Source organism: Nothoprocta perdicaria, unplaced genomic scaffold (genome assembly GCF_003342845.1).
Source record: "Nothoprocta perdicaria isolate Ctin4 unplaced genomic scaffold, notPer1 scaffold_8, whole genome shotgun sequence".
NCBI classification, from domain to species: Eukaryota; Metazoa; Chordata; class Aves; order Tinamiformes; family Tinamidae; genus Nothoprocta; species Nothoprocta perdicaria.
Window position 1 is genome coordinate 5516585 of NW_020456087.1, and position 12933 is coordinate 5529517.

Sequence of the window (12933 nt, forward strand, 5' to 3'; positions counted from 1 at the left end):
GATATGCTGCACTTTCAAAATCATCAGGGCATATGTTCACAATTGTATGGACATTAGTACTTTTGGACTCATGAGTCTTTGGACCATTGGCCACCAGTCCCTGGTGGCCCCTAGCTTGGAGCTGAGAAGGTGTAGTGGTTATTTGGGTAAATGCTCCTAGTCCCTTTCAGTGCAAAGTCAAACAGATTAGGTTAAATCATATGGGTGACTGTATAACTTCATAGTGAAATGTATTAAGAGATTTCATGGGTTCAGATTCTTCTTCTCTGAGCAGCAGGAATTTACTGTTGGGAGCAGCTGTGACATATTTGCTCCTTAAACTGCTACAGCTGTTTCCCAAGCAAACGGAGGAGCTGGCACTGATACCCCTGTACTTTTCCATTCATGCAGCCTTTGAAGAGGAAGGTCAGAGACTCTTAATAAACCTCTAATTATCTGAGGGCTGGAGAACTTCCTTGCCTAGTGGAGAAAAGGCCTTCTGGCCTTAGCAGATGGCTTTGCTCTGTGGATGAGCATTAGGCACAATGTTAGGCCTTGGTCTTAGGCTGCTGAAGAGTAGTGTGTGTCTCAGAGCTGCTTTGGGGGTAAGTCACTTGGCATTATCTCTTCTTACTTTGTTACTGTGACAAAGATCAAGTAGCTTCTTTGGTAAAATCCATTCTGGTGATTGGATTGTGCAAGTATCAGGAGAATTATGGAAGTGGCCCCTGGAAGAAATGTAGGTATCACCATACCTGAATGATGGCTATCGTAACCGTGTAGGTGTCTGCTCACAACCCATCAGGTAGTCATGTGCAGGATTTGATCACTAGGACTGGTGTTTTATTCCTGCAAAATGTATTGGGTGTAGCTTGCACAGAAAGCATTGCTGCAGAAAAATATTTTGCTTTTCATATAAACGATCGATTCCCTCTGTCACCTGTTATATCCCAAGAGGGGTAAAACAATCCAGAAGAAYTGAATTGCTGAGTATTTGTGGAAAACAAAAATGAGGCTAACAAACATCTCAAGCTCAACTTAGGAGTAAAATACCAGCAATCAAGTGAGCTGGTGGTAGAATCAAGTCCTGTGCATATGGACAATTAAAGAGACATAAAGTGACAATTTGAAAGGAACTTTATATCATCATCACAAAGCTGAATGAGGACATGTTAGCCAGCACACTGATGTTAGTGAGAATTTAGGTCTTCCTGGTATGGATTAACTATAACAGTGAATCTCGTGAATCAGAAACAGTGTAAATATTTCATTTGAGCCAAAGAAAATCAGAAACTCTAGTTCTCTGCCACCCCTTCTCATGAAGAAACTTGGCTGCAAAGACTTGTTTTCAGTCAGCGCAGAGCCAGGCTGTACAGAGGGCTGGTCCCAGCGCCATCCCGCCCTTGAGCAGCCCTGAGGCTGACACAGCAGTGAGCTGCCTGCGCGGCCCTCCCAAGGCTTGGCAGGRTTTCCAGGGTCAACGCGAAAGGACAGCACGTTGCTTTGTACAGTCACGGGGAAGCACGGCTTACAGTAGCAGGGGAGGGCAGAGCTCTGCAAGAGAAGCTACAAGGATTGCAGCCCGCAGCCATGTAAATCTCCCTCCGGTCCATGGCTGCTCCTACTGCTTCGGGACAGCAGCCAGCTGGATATTGCGTAGCTGTGCTCTTGTCAGGGCCTGGGTGCTAGGCCTCTTTCCAAAGCCTGGCAATAAAACCAGGAAAACACTCACTTGGGGGATAATTTAAAACCCAAACTGTAGTACTAACCAGAGCAGGAAATTCCATCATTTAATAAGATCGGTGTGGGTTGGTCACTGTTATTTGCCCAGCAATGAAGGGAAAAAACACAGAACAAAATGTAATGSCGCAAATAAATTTCTAGGCCTCTGGTGAATCAAGATGAGACTTTGGAGATATTTGACAGGTAATTTCAACCTAATTGTAAAGAATGAGGAGGAAAAAAAGGGCTCTTGCCTACTCCCCTCCCTAAGTGTTTTCTCAGCTGATTGCWGGTTATTGTTATTGATAATTTTTGTGTGATGTTTTGTCATGTTGGTAAACTTTGGACTGTAAATGAATCTGTCCGTTTGTTTTTGGTGGTTTCTTATGACTTGTGAGGAAGTGTGGTGTACTGGTGGAGTATCTGTATTGCCGTAGCCTGAGAAAGATCTGTGGAACTTGCATCAGTGCCTTTAAATACTGGTGTCCCCACTGGGTCAGAGCCCAAAGCTGAGATCTTTCCAAGATATGCTCTTACTAATGATATTGGATTGTTCTTTTGATTCTTTGTCTTAATGAATATTTAAGTATTTTATCCAAAGCATTTTATTGAATATTCTTTAGAAGCAGGAAGTGGTGGTATCAAAGATCAGGGAAGGCTTTGAGAAGGAAGCAGGTGGTATAGGTGGAGGCAATGTAGTAATGGAGCTGGAAACTACTTCTGCTTTCTCAGAATTACTTTCTTCCCTGCTTTCCTTTCCCTCCTCAACTTAGTGTGTGGGCAACATGACATGAAGAACATGTGGTGGGGAGAAGAAGAGAAGATTCCCCCTTGGAGTCCTCTGTTACATCCTCCTTTACAAAATGGGAGTGATGTGGCCTGGGCAGTGAGGTCTAGAAGGGGACATGTTCATGAACGTCTCATGGCAGGCTAGAAAGAGGCAGCAAAGTCCCTGMGGGCTCAAGCCTTGCCTCTGTACTCATGTTTGTTAGAGAAATGGTTAGGTTGTTCCCTCATCTGTCAACTGATGTTTGGAAATCCCTTTCTTGAAGTCCTATTTCACGCTATAAAGCATACTTGAAACTGTGGGCTCAGCAGGACTTGCTAGGCAGCAGGATGCCTAAAAGTTATGTCTTATAATGTTGAATTGGATTTGCCTTGGGGAATTTAGCCCTCGGCATTTTCTCTTTACAGTACTGTTTACAGTCCAGCAAGTACAATTAGCTCATGTTTTGGTCTCTATAGATAAATAATGCTTTCATTTGCTTAATTTCTGCTGAAGGACTTGCCTCTTTGAGAACTAGTCAATAAGGCTGGTTGGGTGAGTGCTACTTGCTTCTAAGCATTTAACTATTTGTTTAAAAATGATAGCTGAGCTGCTGGGCTAAGCAGATTATTCCAAAGGAGACAATTTTAACAAAAGGCACAGCAAAGAGGATTCAAATTTAACTATTTGTTTTTCAATTTCTAAGAAAATAAACATAAATTGCAGTTTTTCAGGAATTTACATATATTAGTATTTGTGGCTAATTCCTTACTTAGTATTTCCCTTTGAGAGATTTGCTGGGAGCAGCTGTCAGAGTCTAGAAATGGGGTCAAAAGAAGTCATATAATCCATACTTGGCATATGGAATAGATATTTTGAATGGAAACCCCCCACTYCCAAACTTAATTTAATATGATTTTAGTTCGAAAGTGAGTGCTTAGAACCTATACTGTTTGTATGGGTGGTTTTTATCTGTGCACCTCAATGGTGCTCTCATTCATACACCTCAGTGAGGATGCAAAGATAAGCCTAACTATTCCCATTTTTCCTGCAATATTGAGGAGGAGATTCTGGTGCCTCCTGTCACGCAACACGTACCTGCATATCTGCAAATAATCTATTTTCCAGTCATCTAATACACATACCAGTCTGTGCTGTTTTATATTTACAATGTAGGCAGTTCTTAACATTTCAGTTAAATTAGATTGTCATTTATTCATATATCAGCTCTTCTGTCACATCTTAGAGGTGACACTTTATTGTCAAGATCAGATTATATACACGTATTTATAAAAAGATTCTGATCCTCTATCAAAATAATACTGGGAGGCCTTATTTTTCAAAAACAACTTGACTTTGTGTAATACCAGTTTGAGGTACCAATGTTTCATAGATCTTAGCACTGTCTCTGTGGAAAGATACCTCAGAGTATGTTTCAAAAGGTAAAGGTCTAAAATAAAGCTAAACAACAACAAGGTAGTCACTTGAAAATAATAGCCTATAATATGCAGTGAGGCTCTGCAAAGGCAGTAAGTACTGCTACATGCTTTGGGGTTATTTTTCTAGAATACTGTAGTGTTTTTATAAGACTGTTTAGACAGATGTTCTTCCTCTTTCATATAAGAGCTATTTGCTCTTTTTAGGCTCAGATTTTTTTTCTGATGTTGAATTGACATCTGGTCTCGGTGTGGAGGATGTCTGCAGGTACAGTTGCTATGGAATACATCTGTTAGATAATTTAAGTACAAAAAGTTTTAGAGTTATGTTGGACAATAAATTTATGAGGACACAAATCCTAAAGTGTGATAAATGCACCTCATAGTGAGTTTGAGAATTTAGGGACTTTTAGGATAGGATCTTCTCTTAGATGTTTCACTGTACCTTGATATACAAGGACACAGACTAATCTGATTATGAATATGTCTTAGTTCTTTAGAATCTGCACAATGATATCCTGTTTTGTTGTTGTTATTACTGTTGTTTTGTTTGATTGTTTTGTTTTGTTGGAGAGAGTCCTGTCACAGATTAACTGGAAGACTGAGGAACCAGAGGTAGTACTGGCAATGCTGAAGTTTACAGTTGCCAGGATTTCATCTGGGAGATGGTTCACTCATGCCAGGTCAATCAGCCTGCAGGGACAGACAAGACTAGCAGAGGTCATAATGCATATCCTGGCTGCCCTAWTTCTCTAGGATGATGCAGTGGGATAACAGGATGGCCATTCATCAGTTCAAAGAACACTTTTCTATTCAAATGATTTGGTGTCCAAAATTACCGAGTAGGATGTCTTTGGTATCTGTCAACCGTTGTTCTGTTTTCACTTTTTCTTCTTCAGCTCTTTGAAGTTTTACACGACCAAACCTTTGTATTTCCAAAAGCTGGAGAAGTGGAAAGCCTGGCCAAGGCTTCCCCAAGGAAAACATTTGAGTGCACGCAATATGCCATTCATGTACTGTAAATCCAACTGCTGGATGTGTCAGGTTTACTGCCCCTACCTACATCATGTCTTAGTATGATTAGGGGTCTTTTTGGTTTGTTTCAGCCAGGATGCCAGAGACCTGGTCAAAATCCTCTCTTTACATCCAGAATGAATGGACAAGTATGTCTAGAGTAACCCCAAAACATGGTAGCCAGCCAAAGACTTAAGTTGTGGCTCACTGAGCAAAATAATGCCAAGTGCTTTTCTAAATTTTTCCAACCTCCTTTGCAAGCACTAGCTGCAGTCAGGAATGAGGAATAGCAGTGTGTCATGGCAAATSTTCTCAGAAAAATAAGGTGCCTATCTGTTGTAACCCAAGAATCTGCCTCCATCTGGTGCGAGAACAGGATGTTTGATAAGCAGTTATCTGTTTACAGGTTTTTTGGCAGGGCCAAATTAAACCTTTTACCTGTGTGTGCTGCTCGGATTACCTTTGGCAGCCAGATCATCACAGAATTCCTGTGCTTCATGGGTTTACTGGAGCTTGTGTTTCTCAACTCAAATGTGCAACTGGGTCACAGGCCTACTTCCTATTTCAAAATAGTGAATGCTAATAACAGATAAGACTATCACCAAATAATTTTCCTATTCACTGGAAGTTTTTCACTGTTACCTTGTTATTTCAAGTCATATAATAGGAATTATCATAATGAATTATAGTCCCTTTGTGAGCATTTCCATTGGTGCACCTTTTTAAGGCTGTTGTGAGACATTTCAATTGAAATAGTGCTATTCAAAGCCAATGCTTCCCAAAGACACAAAATCCTTTTTCAAATCCTCCTTAGTCAATCCGCTAAAAGCATCAAACTTGTCCTAATCTCATAGTGGCTCTAAAGAGTTAAAGACATTCCTCTGGAGCAATGCCACTGAGCCAAATTAGATATGCCAAGCAGAACCAGGTTCATTGTGTAGCTTSCACATCTGAGAGAGTGTTATTCATAGCGATTTTATCAAGAAAAGATACTGAGATTTTGTCAGAAAATAGTATGTATTGGGCTAAATTGTGCAATTCTCATTCATATTTGTGAACATTTGCACAAATAGATCCATTGACTTCCCAATGAAAGTCTTTCATTATGATCATTCCTATTACAGTGATCATTATATGATTTGAAATAATAATGCACCACAGTCTCATGACTTCAGTGACACTACTTGGTCCACCAGCATGAGTAAGGGCTGTGCAGTGCAGTTCAGAGGATCTCAGTAACAAAACCTCTGTTACCAAGTTAATTATAACCCCCACCACAACCATGGATAGACACGGAGCTGAGCGCATACACACACGCACACATTCCCCTCTGGTTTTCTTTCGGCACAAAACCAGCTGTAACTAGAGGCCGAGTTTTACAAACTGAAAGGAGCTTGCAGCAGAAAGAACAAAAGTGCTAGTGTGCACAGGCCGCCCTGYGAGGAATGTTGGCAGCAGGCAAAGCCAGGCCCTTCCACTACTGTAACCTTAAACTATCGTGTGTTGATGTTGATGTATTTGTAATAAGTGAGGAAATGAGAACACAAGAGAAAGGGGTWTGGAGAACCTGAGACCTCTTGGAGACTAGGCTCTCCACATTTTTATGTTGCTGTGCAGGGTAGAAGGGACTCTTTATTGAGTGATAATAGCATACACTGCACAGTTCACCCTCATGCTTATGAGAATGGGAAGTAGCCTAATCTGCAGGTTTTGCATTTTGCATTTTACAGAAGTGAAACTAGCAAGATAAAAAGCGTTCTGTTGCTGAAGTCCAAAGAACAAACAAATGTGGAGTCGTGGCTCCAGTTTCAGGGAGGGCTGGTGCATCTTCAGTGAATGAGCTATGTAGCTCTGAGAAAAAATGGTGCAGTCTGGAGCACAACAGTGCCTTATTTTAATGTGAACACACTATGAAGTTGGAGCCATCCATGCACTCTGGGAAGAAGTCTCAGTTAACAGAGAACAACATTTTAATAGCAGCACTGTTGCCTAGGAAGCTGCAAAGCCTGGTGTAGATCCCTGGATGAAGGGTTATCTCTATTTGAGACAAAGCACAATCACGCATACATCTCTTAGGCATCTTCTTAGCGCGTGAAAAAAAAAAAAAACAAGTTTCTGTAAGCAGTCACTTTCTACTCGAGTTCTCTAAGGAACTTGTAAACATGCAGTGTGTAACATAAGGTAGATCTCATCATGTCCATTTGACAGGCAAATTGAGGTAGGTGGCATTTGGGGCAGAGTGGTGGCCAGCGCCCAGACTTGCTGGCTCGCTCTCGCTTCCGCCAGAACATCCCATTAGAAGGACTTTCCTACACAGTTTTACTGCAGCTTTGACGTTGAGCAGCTGAGGCAGAATCGCAGCTGCTGTGAAGTCAACAGCAATTTTGTCACTCATTGCAATGTCCCAGTTAAGTAGTAGATACTGTAATAAAAATATTCCACAGCCATCAAGTCTGTATGAATTATCAACAGCTGTCAGTTTTTATATGGGAAGATAAAGGCCAGTAAAATAAATGGTGTCTTTTAAACTTTTAATGCTGTMAGGATGGAAAAAAACAGCCCATTCCAAGGGTTAAACCCAAGCTTCTCCTCTAAAGTTTCTATGGCAACTAGATGCAATCTATAGTGATATTGTAGTTAATGAAATGTTCCTTCCAGACCAACAGGGCAACATGTAGCATTCAGTAATGAGGGATATCTTCAGGGGAAAGAACAGTGGCATCAAAGCTGCCTTCTAGCGAGCTATATTGCATGCTAAAAGCCTGAGGTAAAGTGTGTCCTGAAATCCCTTCTGTTTATTCACATTGCTTCCTTCATGTCTGCCCTGATGAAGAGAGACTCGAGTAATAGGAACATTACTTGAGAAGGAAGAGAGGAGGGGAATAAAATGCATGTGATGACTTTCAGTGCCGCTGCAGAAACTCAGCATTATTTTTCTTTCTTTCTTTTTTTTTTTTTTTAATTCAACCATAATTGTTCTGTGAAAAAAGCTTAGGAATTTCATGTAAAGATTTTTTTGTTTGAAAGAGGTTTACTTCTTATAAATGTAATAACTATATGTCAACATACTAAATTATACATATATATATGTACACATGTATAAATAATATAAAAAATATGTATGTGAGAATCATGTATATGGATCAGGTCTCCCTGTTATTTTAACTTCTCAGAAGCTTAAATCTTCCTTAGCCTAATTGCAAAACTCAAACCGTACATTTACAGTCTAGATTCATCCTATCAGATCTAAGATTTAAAATCCATGTGCATGTATCTGAGAGCTGGAAGGAGGCGGTTGGACCTAGCAGCCTGCAGCTGAGCTGTGACACGCTCTCCTTGGTGTCCTGTGGTTGGCAGCACTGTCATCCAGYTCCCATGGAAATTTCAGTCCCTTCCTTCCTGCACATCTTCTCCTGATGCCCCACCAGGAGGAGAGCTTCAGCTGCTGCCTCTTGATGCCCCCCTGGTTTGGTTTAGGAGCCCTCTATCTGTACCCAGCAGCCTTCTGCTCTGTTTGAGAAGGCCTCTTCCTTCCATGCTCTGGGATAAGGTTTTGGAGTCTGTTTAGTCCCTTTTGAAAGCTGGAATTCTACCTTTGCCTGTCTGCATCTCCCAGGCTTCCAAGAAATCTCACAAATATATAAGTAAGTAAATATGAGCCCCAATACCTCACGCTGGACATCTAGGCTTGAGATTTGTTTACTACAGGCAGGCCTTGAAGCACTGTATTGACAAGCAATCTATCCATCCTTACAGGATACTTCCTGACCTKCCTCACGTCAGTCTTGCACAAATGCTAGTGCTGGAGCATAAGAGAAGGTAGGAAAGAGCAACCTAAAAGATATACCTAAAAGAGTTAATTTGTTGAGATGAAAAGTAGTTGTTCTATATCAATATGCTATGTTTATATTGGGAGAGATGAGTTATATATTCTGTGCTGCGGTAACACTGCTGTGATAGCTATGTGGTCCAAGGTCATAAAAGCAGCAGGCAAGGCCCCCAGCACACAAATCCCTCCTCGGGGCCTGGAAAAGAGCTCAGGTGCTAAAATGCTGGTCTGCTTCTTCCAGTGCTGTCAGATGATCTAATAAGAATAAGAACACTTCTTCTTTCGACTCACCTACCCTTGCTTAAGGGGGGGATGTGTGTGTATGTGTGTGTGTAGACAGAGAGCATAAAACAGGATACATGCCAAGCAGTAAAAATTTTTATCTTGGAAAATGAAATGTGCTGGATTMGTTTGGTAGAAGTGGGTTGGAAAAGGACTGAACAAGCTGACTTTGGGAATGTAAAACAAGGAGCAGGTTTGTGGGCAGTCCTCACGGAGGGGCAGAGTTGAGCCCCCGGAGGGGCTGGTCCTGGGATTTCTCAGTCTTAACACAGATTCTACGTTAGACACTATTTCCGCTCAAGCTTTGCTGTTTGCTGGGAAGGATACATCCTCTTAGGACCTGTCAAGGATGTCCAGCTTCCCATGAGTGACTGTGTATGGTACAAGAGGCTTTTGTTTAGCAAATCTCTTTTTGAAGGGTATAAACTGCAAAAAGCTGCACTCCTGCCTCCAGACTACTAAAACACAATGGTAAAGACTAAAGACATGTCTGGMGGAATGCTTGATAAAAAACACAGTGTTTCCTTAGGCAAAATTAACGAGGATTTATTTTTTAACCTTCCAGTTCTTGGAGTGGCATTTGCAGGCAGAGGAAATAGAGTAGGTACCTCAAAATGTCCTGTAAACTTTATACAGCTGTTTAAAACAAAGCACAGCAGTAATTTATTTCCAAAAGGCTGACCTTTGTAAAATGTGTTTTTATCACCCAGTGAAATGTTTCCTCTGCCAGGTTGCATTAAAATGTGTAATGCCTGGTGTCTGTGAGGCCTTGTGCCCTCTGCCTGTGCTCTCGTGGCGTTTGGTGTTCTCCTTTTTCCACTTTACATCAACTGTTAAAGCATTTGTAGTTAAAGCAGTGGTACATCCGAGCAGTATATCTTGATGGACAGGGATGACATTTGCTGTTAAGTCCTCCCGTATTAAACAGAAACATTCTGTTTTCAGCTTTTTTCTTATTTTGGGAACTTTTTGGATCACTAAAATGCAGACAAAACTCTGCGTGCAGAAATTTAAGTGAGAGTGAACTCAGGCCTGAGAGCAGGAGTTGTTGTTAAAAAATGCATTAGGCTAGTAATAATACTCTCCATTTGAGTTAGAAGACAGGCAGATGGAAGATTTGAGCACTTCTTTCTCAAAGTTGTTATAAAACCATRTTTTCCTAGTCCTCTCTTTTGTCAGATAAAGCATCTTGATCTAATATATCTATTTGAGGTTCAGCATAGTATTTCAATTTGAGGTTTCACTTCTGTTAAAATGAAACAACACAGTTCATCGGCATCGCAGTAAAATATTGTGTCTTCAGAATTTCAATGCACAGGTCACAAGAATCTAGAGAAAACCATTTCAAGAAGACAGTCATTTTGGTGTAAGGGAGCTGCACGTGCCAGCCTGGCATCTGCTGTGCTATGAAAGGATCACCATTCATGGAGCTGAGGCCCAAGAAAAGCTGACCTGGAGCCATGGTCAGTTTGCTATGGCCAAGGAAACGAAGCTCTGGTGCATGAGCAAGCCAACTTTGAACTGAGTAAGTGTTTTGAGTTTTGTGCAAGCTTCACTGGGTCCTAACAGCAGAAAGCCCCCTTATAATTATGTTTTAAAATACTGAAATGAGTTGAGTTGTTTTATTTTTAAAATGTTTCTGTCAGTCTTGTTATGTTTTATAATACAGTCTCTCCATAAATTATTCTCCACAGCTTATTCCTCTGGCTAGCGGCGAGTGTTGTAGGTGCTCAAACACTACTCTGGAGAGCGCGATACACGTAAGATTAGATACTTCTCATCCATTGTTGCCTTTTTCTTTTTGAAGGGAACTGACTCTATCTCACAGATGGGTGGCAGACTTAAATATTTGCAGTGCCTGTTATTGAGCCAGTTGGAGGCAAGCCAGTTCTTGCCTGGAAGCCATGTAGATGTATTACGGCTCACAAGGTCACGGTAGCTCAGCTGAGCGGCAGGGTAAATCAGCTTGGGAATGCCACGGTGCGAACCCGGCTGCAGGGCTCCTAGGGCTGCTCTGGGCTGCACTAGCAGCGTGTGAGCATAGAGGATATGACCCTTGCTGCACCTCTCTTCGCTTGCATCTTATCTTGTGAGTGACATGCATTTGATGAACTTCCATTTCTATTTATCATGCTTTATATAACACAGCTGATGTCAGTGGCCAAGTTGACCAAGGGCATGACCAAGGGTAAGTTGAAAATAAGCTTTGCCCAGTAATCTTGCTATTGTTTTCTGCGGACAGTAGACTGGAGCCTTGCCATCTTCAAATGGGGAAGCTTAAAATYAATGCTTATCCCATAAATGTTTCCCTTTTCAGAACAGTCTTAGAATAATTAAAACAGAATATATRTGAGTAGCAACCAGTTATCACGTGAATGCTGTATTGCACAAAGAGAGAAAATTTTCTTTGAGATAGATTCTGACTTGGCTTTCTCTTGCAAAAGTGTTAGGAGCTGGAGATACTGAATATGCTTGTCCTTAACTGCTCGGGCTACACAGGGAGGCTGCTGAGACTGTCCTCTCCTCCCAGCCTGTKCATGTGCTGGTGGCTCCATGTGGTCATTTAGGGGTGGGATGAAACCTCATCCCTCAGGAAGAGTTGTTACTTTTGGGCAGGATCAGCTTCCTGGATGGTCTCGCTTTAGTGTCACATGAAAGCCAGTGTTAAATCATGAGCAAGGATGGGAACTTGCAGCCAGGAACAGGGGAAAGGCTTAGCCTGACTCAGGCTGCCCTGGAAGCACTTTCTGAGGCAGTTTTTACATGCCAATCAYAAAATTTCTGAGAGGGAATTGGAAAACCAATTGTTTTCATATGTATTTAGTGAAATTCAATGGCTTTCAACAGGATAAGACTTGAAAAGCTATCGAACGTGAAAGCTTTCCCACCTTTGCCCACTAGGTATCAGATCTGCACATGTAGCTCTTGCTTGCTTTGCTGACTCGATGGCTTCCAGGGCTCTTGCAGTAAATTGGCTACTACAGAACTATAAACAAGAGCCATGGTAAGTTGAATTAATTCCTCCTTGTACAGATACTGCACTGATAGAAGGCACAAAACAGAAAATTCCTTGTGCAATGTCTGCCCTTTTTCTGCCCTTCACAAGTAATTTTTGTATTATGCCTAAATAGGCCGTCTTATAGTACAAAAAGGCCAGGCCACTATTACAAACCAGCATACACGCAATTTCTGCCCCTTCCATACCATAGCAGAGAGCAGTGCACACTGACTGGCATTCGTGGTGTCCCAGATTAGTGTTGGGAGTGACCTGTGCTTGCTCTTTCATTATTGATGTGTTTCCTTACTGAGCTGAAAGACTCTTGACTTACAGAATTTTTCAGCAYGTGAATCTCATCCCCGTGAATCGAACACTGCAATAGTGCTAAAGCTCATCATTTATCAATCACACACACAGGACCTCATTCAGGTCTGGTGTAAATGGATATATAAAGATGACTGCACATATGATTTTTTCTGGGTCACTCTGAGTGTCTTCTGGCAGGGTAATCATAGGCACTGGCTCTGGTGTGGCTGGCATTGCAGCTCTAGCATCATGAGTTATTAATGTATGCTTTTCTACCAATATCTCTATGAACTCTCTTCGTATCAGCTCTGGGGAGCATGATGGTATAAACTCTGAGATCCTGCCTAAAATAATGCTGTAAGTACTGGAAAGGGGAAAGACTTTCTCTGGGATACTGGAGGTGAAGCATCCATAAGGAACCAGGGTTGGATCCTGACCTTTACTGGTTTCTTCCCTAAATCAGAAGAGCTTTTGTGAGTTGCGTATAGAGAATGTGCTTGTCCTTCAGGAAGGACACAGTGGTGCATCTTGGTGGCAAAAGCGYAGGGCAATGAAAACCCGATCTGAGAGGGACCCCATCTGATGCTTCTCAGGCACAAAG

The 12933-nt window shown here is 41.7% G+C and overlaps 1 long non-coding RNA gene across 1 annotated transcript; it reads left to right on the forward strand.

Moving 5' to 3' along the window:
• Positions 1 to 412: 412 nt before the first annotated feature.
• LOC112957939 lies at positions 413 to 10542 on the forward strand. Its single transcript, XR_003251302.1, has 3 exons — positions 413 to 584; positions 8674 to 8736; positions 10332 to 10542. It is a non-coding gene; the product is annotated as an uncharacterized LOC112957939 (long non-coding RNA).
• Positions 10543 to 12933: the final 2391 nt, after the last annotated feature.